At 43.8% G+C, this 16,757-nt stretch overlaps 1 protein-coding gene across 2 annotated transcripts in view; it reads left to right on the top strand.

Moving 5' to 3' along the window:
• Positions 1-4,433: 4,433 nt before the first annotated feature.
• The window catches only part of LOC101938455 (ligand of Numb protein X 2-like), a 50,102-nt gene continuing 37,778 nt past the window's right edge, over positions 4,434-16,757 (top strand). The window contains exon 1 of one of the 2 annotated variants that reach the window (XM_065557258.1): positions 4,434-4,651. The gene's annotated coding sequence lies outside the window, so the exon portion shown is untranslated. Of the gene's footprint in view, positions 4,999-16,757 lie in introns of both variants that reach the window. The other variant, XM_005291768.4, reaches the window with a different exon arrangement.

Here is a 16,757-nt window from a genome sequence, read left to right as displayed (position 1 = left end):
TCCAATTTGTCTAGGTCACTGTGGACCTTATCCCTACCCTCCAACAATCTACCTCTCCCCCAGTTTAGTGTCATCTGCGAACTTGCTGAGGGTGCAATTAATACCATCATCCAGATCATTAATAAAGCTGTTGAACAAAACCGGTCCCAGGATCAACCCCAATATATCTACTTGTTATTATTTGAATCTCTTTGCTTTGTTTAAATAACTTATACTTGATTTCACTATAAACATCTAAGTGTTGTGTGTTAAGTGGAATGGTGATCTGAGGTGGAATTAGTTAGCTGGGTGTACTGTTTCTTTAGAAGCAGTGAATTTGTGAATACTGCGAGTGTCCAGTGGACCAGGGGCTGGACACTCAAGGGAGACACTAGGAGGGCACAAGAGTTGGAGTATGCCTATTGCTAACCTGTAAAGTAACGGTAGGGCTGACAATGCCTAGAGAGGAGTGCTTGTGTTGGCCATGGCTGGTGGAGTTGGGGAGCTGAGCCATGGCAAACACAGACAAGGTTTCCTTATTCTAGGGCATGTGGTGGCAGATTAGGTATACTTGGTCCAGCCTCAATGGAGGGGGCTGGACTAGATGACCTCTTGCAATCCCTTCCAGCCGTACATTTCTATAATTCTATGTTTCTATAGATACTCCGTGCCTCCGCAGTGTCTACAGGTCTCTCCAGCTCATGAGGCAATATGGTTCCTGGAGTTGTGCTGCCATGGATCACTACTGGCCTCTGTTCCCAAGGCCCTTTCACAGGTGGTTTAGACCACTTCAATACTATGGTGATGGGGCCTAGACAGAACATGAATTGTTGTAGGATGATCTTAAGATGGGATGCTCTGTGGAGTTTGGGGTGCAGTGGGATGATGCAATAGACAATGGCTGTTCCTTCAGCCACTCCACCACCCCAGATACTGATCCATGCAGAACATCCACAAAATGGGGTTGGGGGTAATAGGGGCAAGCTGCAGCCTTAAATCAACTCATTTATGTATATCGTGAGATATCTAAACATGTGCCTTGCAACTGGTAAGTCTGCTGAACAATAAAACAGAAATACACCAAAACCAGAGCTTTATACGTGAACTGCTCTTCTCTATCCCCTTGAACGTTGGTATTTCAGATAAAATTAAACCCAGATCTTCCCCAGGTACTGATTTTGTAGATCCGAAACCTGACAGAAGTGGTTTTGCAAAACCAGCTTTCTCATTCGACCCATACAAAAAGTACCCCCAAGAGCTTACAATCTAAAAAAACAAGTTTGGGTACAGTTTGGTGAACAAAAGATTGTTGCTGGCATACCTTGTGGAACAGGTGGATTCGCAGAAATGTTCTGAAGATAAAGAGGGAAGGGTCTTAGTTCACATTCATTATATGTTGTATACTATGGATCCATCTCTGTGTTATGTGAGAATCTCTGATAAATTCTTGAATGTAACCACATGACTAGAGCTGCTCAAAACTCAGGATTTCCATTCCACAGGAATTCTGACACTTTGAAAAAGTTTTTGTTTAATTTTCAGCTGCCCTTGAGTAAGGGGAATCCCCCGCCACGAAGCAGGGAACATAGAAACCCTGAGAGCTCCATCTCAAACTGGGACACTCAGACTTCAGGATCCCAACTCTGTGGCAGGGAACCTGAAAGCCTTGGGGTCCTTGGCTGAAGAGCAGGCTGCATGATCGGGCTGTCATGGAGCCAGGGACCCTGGAAGCTCTGGGATCCCTGGCACCGGGGCAGCTCACTTGTTAGGGCTACCCTGAAGCTGTGGACCCTGAAAGCCTGAGTTCCCCAGAAGCCTGCCAAGTGAGCTGGCAGAAAACCAGGCAGGGTTCTGTCAAAATCCAGTCTGCGGCTTGACAAAAGTTACCACTCTGAAACCAATATATTTCTCAAAAAGAAGAACAGGAGGACTTGTGGCACCTTAGAGACTAACAAATTTATTAGAGCATAAGCTTTCGTGGACTATAGCCCACTTCTTCGGATGCATCCGAAGATCTATAGTCCACGAAAGCTTATGCTCTAATAAATTTGTTAGTCTCTAAGGTGCCACAAGTCCTCCTGTTCTTCTTTTTGCGGATACAGACTAACACGGCTGCTACTCTGAAACCTTTCAATATATTTCTGTGAGACATTTTGGTTTCAACCAATTGGCATAGTCAGATAAAAAAACCATTTTGTTGGAATATTCCCAACAACCTCCCATTCATAACCCTGTCCTGCCAGGGAGGTAAGCAGTATTATCCCCATTTTAACAGATGGGGAACCAAGGCACAGAGAGATTAAGTGAACAGTTGAAGGTCACACAATAAGTTTGTGACAGAGCTGGGAACCGAACCTAGATCTCCTGGGTGTCTGTGCCTTAATTAAAAGGCTATCCTTCCTCTCTGTAGCAAGATTTTTTCCTAGATCTCGTCTTTTTTCCTAAATCTCATCTAAACCTACTGTAGCAGAGTGGTAATACTGGTGGTTGTTAAAGGATTAGTCTCTTTGACAGGGTTTACATTAGCAAATTTAGTGCCAGTTCTTCAGTGCTAATGCAGGCACGATTCAGGCATTTCCAGCATTGCCTCCTGAAACCCTGCTCTGATTTTCCAGGGCACAACACTGGAACCCCCAGAACCCTGTCTACACTAGAGTTTGTATTGTTACTAACAATGATACAGCTGCCCTGGAGCTGACAAATGATCACAAAATTGGCTAGTATAGACACAGACTTTTAGGATTTGCTCTGTCACCAAATTAAGAACAAGAGCTGTTTGAAAATTATTGAATTTTCAGAAACTTCCATGAACATTTTTTTAAATGTTGCTGTTTATGACCAACTTTTAGTATGGCTGAAAGGTGTCAAGAAATTGAAATTTCAGCAAAGGTCATTTACAAAATTTGTTCGGCATTTTTTCAACCAGCTTTATTAAGAGCCTCTTTTTTCTTCTCTTTCATCTAGTATTTTGAGTACAGCTGGGTAAAAGTGGCATATGCCAATCAATCACCTTTTTCCCAATCTTAAAAAGCTAAAGGATTCATACATTTTCACAGTATTTGGTGGAATTTTTACATAGGTAGTTTAAATATATCAGATGATGGCCTAAGAATCAAGGAGGCAGGATTAGAGACAACCTTAAAAGTTAAATCAAGCCAGTGCTAGGCACCTGGAGAATACCCTAGAACAGCAGTCTCAACCTTTTTCTTTCTGGGCCCCCCAACATGCTATAAAAACTCCATGGCCCACCTGTGCCACAACTGTTTTTATGCATATCCAGTAGATTAAAAACTGTATTAAACTGATAGTCATACAGTTAAACAGATACATACAGAATATAAAAAAGAAAAGGATAATATAGGTACAAAAATAAAAAAGTTAATATTATTTTTGGTTTACTTACTCAGTCTGAATCTTGTTGCTGGTGCTGATCAATAGTTGTCAGGACGTGAGGGGTATCTTCGACAAGCACGTGCACATGTCATGGTCACTTTTTTTTCATTCATGTCATGGCTGACCTGCACAGCCCCAGCCCCTCCACCAGCTAGCCAGCCACCCAGGAGACCTGTACAGCAACACAGCCCCTCCATCCATGCGGTGGGGCTTGGCTCCTTCAGCCCTGCGTGGCAAGGCTCGGGCTTGGGCTTTCTGCCCTAGATCCCAGCAAATCTAACGCTGGCCCTGCTTGGCAGACCCCCTGAAACCTCCTCATAGCTCCCCCAAGGGGCTGGGGACCCGTTGAGAACCACTACCCTAGAACACTGTCCGCACACCCAGACATGAAGACACAATCCCTGTACTAAACAGCTTAACTCTAAGGCTCCAACCTGCAAAAATGACAGGTGCTTAGTTGGCATGAGTTTAACTTTACGCTCTACAAACAGTCCCATTGAAAGGACTGGGGATTAAGAAGACAAGCAACATATGAAGGAAGGAGGAGAGGGATACAGCCCAAATACGTATAATTTTTATTTACATTTGGCCAGACTCATACAAGCTGAACAGTGACATCCAACTGCTTCTCAGTCTATGCATTATTCATTGGCCAATTACTGACTCCCCACAATGGAAGTAGGATTTAAAGTGGGGATGGATTTCACACTGTCATGCAGACTATATGGGCCCCCATTTTATGTGTGCAGCGGCTTTCTATGGTCTCAGGCCAATCTTCTTTCTTCCATTCAGGATAATAAAAGGGCACATTTTTGGGAGTGGCAGCAGTGTAATGACATTCTGTTCCTTCCCTGAGGAGGGGAGACTGGACAGAGTGGTATTTGCATAGGCACAGGGCAGCAAACCACCTGGATATAATTGCAGGGCACATCTCCCTCTCCCCTCTGGCTGCCAACTGCCAGGAGAGAGGAAAGACAGGGAGTGGCAGAGGAATCCCCCAGAGGGAGAGACGCTAGGTTGAGTGGTGACTGGGCCGTCTCTCCTCCTACTCTAGACAGGGGCTGAGAGGAAAACCCGAGCTGTGGGCTCCGCGCCTGGGGCCCGCCCCTCAGGCTGGCCGCGCCAGGTGCTCCGGCTGTTCCGCCGGGTGTGTCCGAGCGGTGCGCGCGTCGGAAAGTGACACCAGCCGACGGAGGGGGAGGGGCACCGTGCCCAAGTTTGAGCGCGCGGTGCCAGGCCGGCCGGCGGGTGCGCGCGGGCAGGAGTTGGTGCCTGTCAGGTACCCCGGCGGGGCGCGAGCTGGGGGAGCCCAGGGTGCCGCGTGCCCGGGGCTGGGCAGAGAGAGCGGGGAAGCGAAGGGTGCCGGCATGGCGCTGGGGAGCGGGCGGCGGCAGCAGCAGCACGGTGCCAGGTGCCCCCGGCCGGGCGGGGAGGGGCCGGGAGCCGTCGCTAGGCGGGAGCAGGGGCCGGACGCAGACACCTGAGCGGCTGCGCTGCCTCCTCCCCTTACGCGGGTTTCGACTTTCTCCCCCGCCCGGAAACTCGCCGGCCGAGCCGCGCTCGCCACCGCCCCGCTGGCTCCGCCACAGCCCGGCCGGAACGGGGCGACCCCGCCTGTGCCGCCAGGTGAGTCCCAGCCCGGCAGCGACTGCGCCCCCCCTCGGGGGGGCTTGTTGGAGGGAGGGTCCCAGGGGCTCCCCGTCTGGTGCCCGGCCCAGGGCAGGGAGGTGGCCCATATGGGGGGAACTGGTTGCGGAGGTGGGGGAGGAGAGGCACAGGGCAATTCTGTGCCGAGCTGCGAAAGGGACCTGGCTTGGGTAAAATATTTTACAGATCGCTGCCCCCCACCCCCTGTAATTGACATACATCGTTGTAGTGTTTTTAAAATAATCCCTTCTCAGTTAGTTAATGTGGCTGCATAAATAAAGACTTTTATTTGACAGACTTGGCTTGGCTCACTGTTCTCATGACAAGGAAAGTCCCACTCAGGCAGTCCCCTGTAACTGTAGGGTCTCCTTTATTTACTTTTTAAATTGTTGTTTTTATTACTCTTCATCGTGTACCTTTGTAAACATGGTGCAGAGGAATGGCAGTGTGCTATTTAATTTATATTTTAATAGCAAATAATAATTGAAAATATTTGTAGTTGCTAGTAGTTTCCGCAATACCGTCACATTGTTTCTAGTATAAACAGTTCCTGTTTTTATTGTGATTTTGTAATTACAACTTTTAATTCTACATTTTTGTTCTTCTATAACGCAAGTTTATTCTTTAGGATTATAAGACTTAAAGGCTGACCGAGTTTCTGGGTTGGTGTCAAATTTTCCTTCAGTTTCCTTTGATCTGCCAATGGGATTGCCTTTGTCAATTTATTTTGCCTCTCTGGGCAGCATTCTAGTGCTTTTTCACATGTCATTGCTTGTGTGTATAACTTTTGTTCCCAAGTATTCACTAAAGGCCAGGTTGAAAGCACCTAGATGCTTTTGAAAATCCCACTAGTCACCTAAATACCTTTTAAAAATCTGGCCTAAGGATACTATGCTATCTTTTATTAAATCCTTTGCAAAGGCAAATTTCTACTATAATTTTTACTAAACATAGATACACAACCAAGATTGACAACCACAAGAATTAAAAAATGTGTTATGCACTCTAAAGTTATGAAATTAAATAAATAAATGTTCAGTGGTTCTTGCCTTTTTGTTTTAAGAGGCTTTAGGGTGCACTAGCTACATGCATGTATTATTACCTCTCCAAAAGAATCCCTATACCTAATACATTCTTATAATATTCAATACCATTTGGACATGGTTTTTCCCCTCTCCCCCACACACACTTTAATTGAAAATTTATTACAGATCCTTATTTGTGTAAGTAATCCTTCATCCTGCAAACACTGAAATACATACTTACTCTTCTATTATTTCGCTTGTTGCATACATTTTTTTCTACTGAATTGTTTATATTTCTAATTGCATTTTAATTTTATGTCCTCTTATATGCGACATTGTTATGCGTCATTTCAATGATGAGCTTCATTCTGACAAGTTTACTGTTTTGTGCTGCCAAAATCGAAGAAGTTTTTTAAAATTAATTATTCTGTCACTCCTTTGCATTATTTGGGAGGGGAGCACAGCGCTTACCTCACCTATTTTGCCTTTTGGTGAAAGTACAGTACCATGTCTCCTATGTTCTTACAGTGGGATAGCTAATGCATGTTAGTTATTCTGCGGTAAAAACACTTTCTTAGCATTCAGAAGACAGACTATAATACTGACTCTGATGCAGATGTTGTTCATGGTTTGACAACTTTGATAGCTTTCAGAGTAGCAGCCGTGTTAGTCTGTATCCGCAAAAAGAACAGGAGTACTTGTGGCACCTTTTAGAGATTAACAAATTTATTAGAGCATAAGCTCCGTATGTGTGTATATATATCTCCTCAATATATGTTCCATTCTATATGCATCTGAAGAAGTGGGCTGTAGCCCACGAAAGCTTATGCTCTAATAAATTTGTTAGTCTCTAAGGTGCCACAAGTACTCCTGTTCTTTTAACTCTGATAGCGATTATAGGAGAAACACTGCTCCTTTGCCATTGGAGGTAATTGCCCCTGAATATCTGCAATTTCTGTGGATGTTATGGAAGACTGACTAAAGCATTTTAAACTAAAAAAATTAAAAGAGTGCCCCCAATTTCCCTTATTCCCTTTTTTTTTTTTTTTTTTAACTTACTAAGGAAGCATCTACATGGACACACTAAAGGTGTGAATTTAATGCACATAAATTATAGCACATTAAACCTCTATGGGGACGCTCTTTACTTCCAGACAGGTGTCCTTAGTTTTGACAATGGCAGTCAGAGCAATCATGGAAGATTGCAGGAGTCCTTCCCCAAAACATTAGTAAGCATCACGTCTTTGATCTAGCTTGAACATTTTAAAAGTTTTGTATACTTCAGGCGCAACTAACATTTCAAAAGTCCAAAGTGCTCCACTGCTTGCCTTCTTTTCATCTTAACTTTCCTGAGGGTTGCTCCATGTACAGGGCCGGCTCCAGGCACCAGCCGATCAAGCACGTGCTTGGGCGGCACCTTGGGGCAGGGCAGCGCTCAATTTTTTATTTTATTTTTTTTTATTTGGCGGCGCGGCGCTCGGAGGGGGGTCGGGGGCTTCGGGCAGCGTGGAGCTCGGAGGGGGGTCGGGGGCTTCGGGCAGCGTGGAGCTCGGAGGGGGGCGGGGTCTTGGGGATGCGGGGGCTGGCGCGGTGCGATGCTCGGAGGGGAGTGGGGGCTTCAGGCGGCGGGGTGCTTGGAGGGGGGCGGGTCTTCAGGTGGAGTGGTGCTGGGGGGGCAGGGATTTCAGCGGCACTCGTGGGGGGGGGTCGGTACGGCGGGGCGGCGCTCTTCTTTTTTGCCTGGGGCGGCAAAAAAGTTAGAGCCGGCCCTGCCTATGTAGAAAAGCCTTTATAATGTTTCACAGAGATTTAAATTTTATAAGACCAAAATTGATATGTGGTTTAAGATTCAAATTTAAGCTGATCTCACTCCTTCTGTCTGCCCTTTTCAGCTCACTTAAAACATTGTGATGTTGTGTCTCAGCACAGGTGCAGAGTGCTGGGCTGATCACCTGGCCCACAAACAGGGTGTGGCAGTTACTAGACATGTTCTGCATTTGTTTCTGCAGCTGTATAGGATATTTTCATTGTAGGTAACACACCTGGAAGGTCATTACCTGTTTACTCATCTGATAGCTGAGCCAATCAGCGCTTAAGGGGGGAAATGTTATGTTTGCTTAAAACAGCCACCTTACATCAGTGGCTGATCAGTGCAAGAGCATGCATGTGTCTGCTGTAAGGGATAGATTTGCTGACAATATGGAGAAATGTTTTGGAAAGAGGGAGGATGACATTCTTAGCAAGATCTGAACTAGCCAGGCATGTACACTCCATAGTATGGCCACATTATAGAGACTTAGGGCTAGATTCACAAAGATACTTAAGCACCTAAACTTCAGATTTAAGTGCCTCAGTTTTAGGCTCCACTGTGATTCACAAAACTCCTGACGAACTCTGTAAGTACCTAAATTCACATGGCACCTACATTTTCTGAGTTGAAGTGCCCATGCTGCCTTAGTTTCTGCCTTTCTGAGCATGTGCATTGCTGCCTTACTCTAGGCTTATCTCCTGCATATGCTCCAGACCGATTCACGAACAGGAGAGATAAGACAGGTGGGTGAATGCCTATGTATAGTGTCTGATCTAGTAGGCATGCTCAAAGCCTACCTACGGGATCAGGTCCCATTCAAAATCTGACTGGCTGAGATGGGTGCGCTATTCTCACCCACCACATAACTTTTAGTGCAGTGGTTAGAGCACTGGCTTGGGATGTTGGAGAGGGGAGTTCAATTCCCCCCCTCAGGCAGAGAGGGAGAAAGGATTTGAACAGCGGGACTTCTACATCCCAGGTGAGTGTGCTAAACACTGAGCTAAAAGTTATAAAGAAGGCAGTGACATCACCACCACCTCCTGCTGCTGTTTTGTGTGCCTGTCTAGTTCTTTCTCAAAGAAACTGCTTAGTTTAGGTGCCTAAACAGCCTGACTCCAGGAGAAGGATTCCTGGTTGTGAATTGCTAGCAGAGATAAGTGCCTCCTTGCAGCCTCCATTTAGGCTCTGAACTCAGAGCAGGGTGGGGTTTAGGATACATCCCTCATGGGCATCTCACATTGGTTAGGTTTGGCATTTCCCTGCTTAATGTGCTGGATTTGTGGCTTATAGTCTAGGCACCTAAAAGTTGGGCATTGCAACACTCAGCACCACAATGCCTAGTTCCTTTCTGAATCCAGCCTTTAGGTCTTTTCCTCACTGCTTACAAAGGTGTTTTTTTAATCTCAGAGTAGATAAGGTGTATAAACTGTCCTGAGGTTTAAAAGAAAATCAAGGAAAGAAAGAAAGACAAGGCACTTCAGTTTCCTCACTGATAAAAAGGCCTGAGAAAATATCTCTGAAATAAGATCATAGGAATGATCACACAAGAAATGCGTGTACGTGGCAAAGTACAGAAGTTCAAATTTTGCTTTGAAAACTTGTTTTTCAATATGTGTAATGGTGACAATGGGGTGGGGAGACTGTAATACAGAACAAGGTGGATTTTCTGCTTAATAGCTTGTATATAAAAGGTATTCATACATATTCAAAACTGTTTACAATGCTGTCTGGTATTTTCACTGTTTTTTATGCAGACCTAAACTGCAATGGAAAGAGACTAGTAAAGAAATAACACCTTCATTCAGAGTTTTACCTACAATAGCACTGAAGTTTAACTCTGTAGAATGCTTTTTTAAATCACTAAAATATTTTTGTGTGTCCAAGTTTAAAATAGAGATTTCACAATGATAGTAAATGTGATGGGAGTGCCCCCCCATCTGTCAAAGTTTGCTACCCCTGGACCAGAGGGTGGAGAAAGGCAAAACAGCAAATTTTAACAGGGCAGCAAAACAGAATATCTAGGTGTCAGTAACTACTACCAGCTGCAAATTATGCCAGGAGCATCACACCTGCATTTGGGACCTGCAGGGGAGACAGCCACCAGTCAGCAAGTGTGCTCCTTAGGACTCAGGTGGGAGGGATGTTTAGGCAGCAATGCTGGGGGCATCTCACACAGGGGGTTAGGCTTCTCCCATGCAGACAACTCTGCTCAGTCTGTTTGGTTAGTGACACCAAGGCTTCTGCAGGCAACTAGGATTTGTTAATTTTAGTGTTAGAACTTGTCTGACTTTCGAAAGCTACAACAAAAAAAGAGTGCCCTTAAATACCAATTGAAAGGGCATCCTCTGGGCATGTACAGGTAAAATGTAGGTGTTATGAACCCCACAATACGGCTATACAGCTGATCTTGCCAGAGGTGTGTAAGTGACATTTAAAAGTCAATTAGAAGTTTTGGGGTTATTTGTGACTGTATGGTCCCAGGGAACATTGCAGTATTGGGCGTGTGTTAATTGTGAGAGAGAATAGACTGTAAACAAAAAGGAAACTGATCAATCTACTGCACAGTCCAACCTAGGTGAAATGCAAAGAGTAAGTCTTCCTTTTCATTAGGTGTTCTTATTAACAGAAATAATGCATTGTGGTTCATAGGTGTCAGGATACCTAGGTTCTATTTTTTGACTGTTATTCTCATTATGTGACTTTGGGCAAGCTACTCATCCTTTCTGTACCTTAGTTTCTCTCCCCCCTCCCCATAAAACAGGAGGAATGTGCTCACCCACCTTTTTAAAGTGCTTTGAGATCTATGGACATAAAGCACTAAGAATTTCTGAATTATACTTTTTTTTTTTTATTTTAAAGAATTGGGTTTTAACTTGACAGTAATCTCAAAGTGCAATTTAGCTGGAATAGTGTTCTTTATGCAGAACACTTGAGTTGTTATACAGTGTCTTATGAAAGGAGACTCAAAGAGCTTGGCTTGTTTAGCCTAACCAAAAGAAGGCTGAGGGGAGATATGATTGCTCTTTATAAATATATCAGAGGGATAAATATCAGGGAGGGAGAGGAATTAGTTAAGCTTAGTACCAATGTGGACACAAGAACAAATGGATATAAACTGGACATTAGGAAGTTTAGACTTGAAATTAGACGAAGGTTTCTAACCATCAGAGGAGTGAAGTTCTGGAACAGCCTTCCAAGGGGAGTAGTAGGGGCAAAAGACATGTCTGGCTTCAAGACTAAGCTTGATAAGTTTATGGAGGGGATGGTAGGATGGGAGAGCCTAATTTTGGCAATTAATTGGTCTTTGATTATTAGCAGATAAATATGCCCAATGGTCTGTGATGGGATGTTAGATGGGGTGGGATCCGAATTACTACAGAGAATTCTTTCCTGAGTGCTGGCTGGTGAGTCTTGCCCACATGCTCAGGGTTTAACTGATCGCCATATTTGGGGTTGGGAAGGAATTTTCCTCCAGGGCAGATTGGCAGAGGCCCTGGAGGTTTTTCGCTTTCCTCTGCAGCATGGGGCGGGGGTCACTTGCTGGAGGATTCTCTGCACCTTGAGGTCTTTAAACCACGATTTGAGGACTTCAGTAACTCAGGCATAGGTTAGGGGTTTGTTACAGGAGTGGGTGGGTGAGATTCTGTGGCCTGCGTTGTGCAAGAGGTCAGACTAGATGATCATAACGGTCCCTTCTGACCTTAAAGTCTATAAGTCTATGGCCTGGTCCACACTAACCCCCCACTTCGAACTAAGATATGCAACTTCAGCTACGTGAATAACGTAGCTGAAGTCGAAGTACCTTAGTTCGAACTTACCGCGGGTCCAGACGCAGCAGGCAGGCTCCCCATCGACTCCGCGTACTCCTCTCATGGAGCAGGAGTTCCGGCGTCGACGGCGAGCACTTCCGGGATCGATCTGGGATCGATTTATCACGTCTAGACAAGTATAGATCTACCCTGAAATAGAGGGAACAGAGAAATGTTATCTGTTGACAAACAAGGAAGAATAAAAGGTTTCAGATAATATTTGGAAAAAAAATGGAGCTGATGAGAAGACACTTATTGCTCTAGATATTGTTTCAGTTTTGCTTCACACCTTGTAGTCTGAAATAGTCAGTCAGTCTCGCTCATTTTATGAGCTGCTTAAAGTAGGGATGGCATAGTTAGCTATCTGAGGGCCTAAAGTTTATTGTTTTTATTGAGCGTTGCATATAGACCACAACTTCCAGAGGTGAGGCATAGAATCAAGACACATCTATTCTAGCTGGACTTTTTTCTAGTTTTCAATTATGATTGAGAGGAAAAGGAGATAAAGTAAAATTCTTCTTATATAGCACTATAAACATGAATTGTTATTTGCAATACAGGGAAGATGGAGTCCCTGCTTCAGAGCTAAATCATCCAGAGCCCCATTTCTACAAAGAAAACTGCATGGGCCTGTGCAGAGCCAATTAAACTCAATATAATTAATAGAGAAATGCTCCTTTACCTCAAAGGGAGGTTAAATTCATTTATATAGGACATATTCCGATGCTATGGTTATAAGTGCAATAGAAGAGCCTATAAATAAAACAGAAGATGACAACATCATGGGCAAGAAAGGAAAGGACAAGGGAGAGGACAACATGATTATGTGGCAAATTGGGAGGTGTCAGAGTTAAGACTTTTTTCACTTAGTAATATCAAGAGTGTCTTTCTGGAAAAGTTAGCATAAGATGTCTAGAAGGAACGTTTGAGGGCTGCTGTTTAGCTGGAATAATCCTGCCTTATTTTGTTTGATGTGGCTATGCAATTCTTTTTGGTCTTTATTTTTCTCTTTGAAACGGCAGTGAAGTATTTGGCATTACTTATTTTGCAGTGGGACAAACAAACAAAGTAGAAATGTAAAGTGAGATCTTCACCCTCTTTTTGGCCTCTTTATGCCAGGTGAAAGGGGAAGAGCTGCATAAAGCCCTATATCCACCTGTGGGAAGATTTCCTCAGTGTACAAACTGTGGAAGACCACTAAAAGTCTGTCCTGGCTTCTGAGGATTCCCTTGACAGCACTAGCATGGGGGTGTCCTGGGGCAGGGCCATAGCATGCAGTGCTGTGGAGCTTCTGGTAGCCTAGGGAGGCTGACAACACCCCGGGTTTGTCTAAGTTACGCTGGTGGCATCAGATGTCCCCAGAGAAGCCCATAGTTGGAAGGGCCCAATGTAGCTTAAATCTATCATAGATAACTGGGAGCCCAAAAGGTATGTGCTGTACCTTTAAGGGTACATCTGCTCTTTGAGCTGGAGGTGTGATTTCCAGCTTGAGTAGACATTCTTGTGCTAGCTCCAATTGAGCTAGTGCATTAAAAATAGCATGTAGTTGTGGCAGTGTGAGCAGCTAGCCACCATGAGCACAATCCCATCCAAGAGCTAGGTATGTACCAGGGGCAGCTAACCCCTCCTGCCATTCACACATCCATGGCTACATACTATTTTTAGCACATTAGGTTCATCAGAATAGCATGGGAATGTCTCCTTGAGTTGGAAAGGATACCTGCAGCTCAAAGTGTAGACGTACCCGAAGACGCAGCACCAGTAACATAGTGGCATAAAAAGAAGTGGGTAAACTAATCTAAATTCCATATTCCCCAAATGAGAAGAGGGTAAACTCAGTTTAGCTGTGTTTACCCTTGACTACACTGTTGCACAGAACCTCACCCTTAATGATTGAAGCCCTGAGCTCATGAGTGGTCCTGCAATAGTAAGAAAAAAACAAAAACAAAATCCCACACTGAGTCTCCATTCCATTACACAGGCTTTCCAAAGAAAATCATGGAATTACTATGGCATGAAACTGGTATAATGGAGTGGAGAATCAGGTCCAATGTACCCAATGCTTGGGGGAGGGGGGGGAAATCAGTAAGGAAAGTGGATTTTTGTTTCCATTAAGCCATGCAGAGAGGGTGGTGTGTGTGGAGGGGATGTTTTAAAGCCTGGGAAACAGGTATTGTAAGGGAGGGAGAAACAGCTGGATAATGTCTCTAGCAATGCCATGAATGAATCTGTTAACCGAACAGGCCTCTCTCTATCTTCAGATTTCTAAAGTGTGTGCTGCAAGCACAGCTGATTAAACCTTCTGTGTGATATTACATTTAAAATGGGAACCCAATAATTTTAAAATTAAAAATGTTGACCAGTGTGTAATAATTTTGGAAATATTTAAAGTTCCTTCCCCACTTACTGAAGTAGCTGTTGGTTTTGTGGCACTGAAAGTTATGCTACAGATGATGTATAGTTCTGTAAGCTTGCTAAAAATAGTTAATGGGGCAAGTTTACAAATTGGAGATGGTAGAGTCCTCAGTTAATTATTCTGATAGAAGGGGACAAAAACCGTTTGACATTTCTGTTACTCATTGTGTGCTCCCTGCTATCTTCATCAGATTTTCACGCAACACTCTCATACACAAAATCTTTGTTTCAGTAAGAAATCATTGTCTAAATTTCTCCACCAATTTTACTTAAAGCTGTAGAAAATTAAACCACATCATTTTATCCTGGTTTGTATGTCTTTCCAAAGTGGTTGCAGCTGTTGTCTTACTCACAGGTGTCAGTGTGTTTTGTCGGTTATTACAAACCTCCCTCCCCTTGTTTGCCTGTTCTTGGTCAGATTATTGTAGTGGTGCCACCCCTGTAATAGTTAAGGGACTGCCAGGTGTTATACTTATCACCTTGCTATCTAGGGTTTGTAATTCAGACAATTTTTTTTGTTCTGGACTGAAACTTGGCACATGGGGTCTCATCACAGGAGTCAGTGGGTTCACAAAATATGGAAACACCTGGCAAGCTCCCCCCCCCCCCCCCCGTAAACATTCAAATAGTCCAAAAGAAGGCTACAAGAGTGACCAGAGTATTAAAAGGCATGAGATAACTGGATGTGTAGAGTTTAGAAGAAGTGATAGAGGGGATGTAAGTGATCATCAGTTCCTGAATAGTAAGAATTACTAAGGTGGTCAGGGAAGAATCTGGAGGCAACATTTAGAAACTAAAGGGGGAAACTAGTAAACAGAGTTTGAAAAAAAATCCAGGGATAGAATTGAAGTCTTGATTTATGTCCCTGATTTTGCAACTGGCTTTGTGTGGGTGGATCTCTGCACCTGCACAGAATCCCCCTGAGTTCAAAGTGTCTCCATATGAATTTGAGGGACTGCTCATGTGGAAAAAGTTGCAATATCAGGACCCATGCAAGGAACTATTTCGGAAGGGGAAGTGCTAGACTAGATCCAGGAGGTCCCTTCTAGTTTTTTTAATTTATAATTGGACATGCAGTATTTTATTCATAAAGATTTATTTTTTTCTGACAACTAGAGCAGGCTTATTCTTTAAAATATCTTTCAGTGGCAGTTAATTCTTCCTATGGACTATTGTGTTTTGTTTTTTAGAAAAAACTTGACCAGATTCTTTGCATTTTTGCAGCTAGATTTCATATGCTAGGCCTTAATCTGCATCTATTAGAACTGCAGTGAATCATTACCAGGAACTATATTGGCTCAGATTGCAATGGGCTCCAAACCCCTACATAATAGATGAAGGGAGAATTTGTTATGTGCTGACATTGTCCTCGGTAAGGAATAGACTGGGACAGTCCCTGCCCTGCGAGCCTTAGTCTGAAGAAGTATCCTGTTTGAATCCAGCAGCTCAGTTGATAGCAACCAAAAGTTCTTACCATCTGGTGGGGTGTTCTGTAGCCTGTATGAAATAAATGCAATATACGTGCGTCCTTGTGACTAGAAACCGCACAGTTGTTGCCAGCTGGCCACCTTGTTGGCAGTCTTGGAGAAAGGGCAAGAAATTAATAGGCCTAGAGAAAACATCCTCCCTCTCTTGTGTATTCTGTCAAGGCAAACTTGAGGAGTATTGGCAGGTGACAGTCTGGGGAAGTGTGTGCTGTTGCTGCCCTGTTTTTGTGGATAAAAAGAGGACTTCTGTCTCCTGTGTTGTCACTTCAGCAACTTTAACCAGAAAGGAGAAGAAACTAAAGATAAATATATACGTGTACACAGTGTAAATATTTACATGCACGCACACAGCATAGGGTAACAATGGTTCTATAGAAGCTATTGATATTTCTGATATTGGCTCAGACTGACCTTATCTTAGCAAATTTAAGAAAGTGCACAGCTGGAAGAAAACAGAGGAAAGGGAAACAAGTTTTGTTGTTTTTGCTAGTCTCTAAATTCAGTAAGAAACAGACAAGAAAATTCTTACATGAAAGGACAAAATCCTCCCTGAATTACATCCACATAACCATATTAAAGCTGGTGGAATTGCATAGGTGTAACTGAGAACAGAATACAATCCTAAATATTTATTTTTAAAAGTCAGAATGCTCTTCTGCCTGTAAACAGGCAGAAGGTAGCAGATTGGATAATTCAATGGTCTTTTCTGCTTCTACTGTCTAGAATTTTGAAGTTTTACATAATGATGAGTTGCTTTTCACTTTTCTCCCCCTCATTCAATTAAGATATTGGGGAAAGCTTTAGACAGTTTGTAGTTTACATATGGAAAAAAGATAGGCTCAAACTTTGTTCTAGCATTGGCCTCTACCTCCAGAAATTCTAACCTGGGCAGAACAATCCACTGTCGGTTGTTGGTGTCCATGGGTGGCGTAGATCTGCCATAGTGGCACAGCCAACAATTGCTATTGTCACCCTGCACAGTTTAGAGCGGCCTGGAGGATCAGTCCGGTGTAGTGTGGGTGCAGAATTGGGGAATCTCAGAAGGGCAGTTTGAAACTTGTCTCCTCCAGATATGCTCTTGGGTTGCCTCTGATAAACCTGACTTCAGCACAGTGAGCCAGATTGAGTCCCTAACATATCAAGAAGGTATTGAATGTACGTTGGGCCAAACTCTGCTGTGGTACTCTGGTAT

This window comes from Chrysemys picta, chromosome 9 (genome assembly GCF_011386835.1).
Source record: "Chrysemys picta bellii isolate R12L10 chromosome 9, ASM1138683v2, whole genome shotgun sequence".
Taxonomy (NCBI): domain Eukaryota; kingdom Metazoa; phylum Chordata; order Testudines; family Emydidae; genus Chrysemys; species Chrysemys picta.
This window is presented reverse-complemented; position numbering and strand designations above follow the sequence as displayed.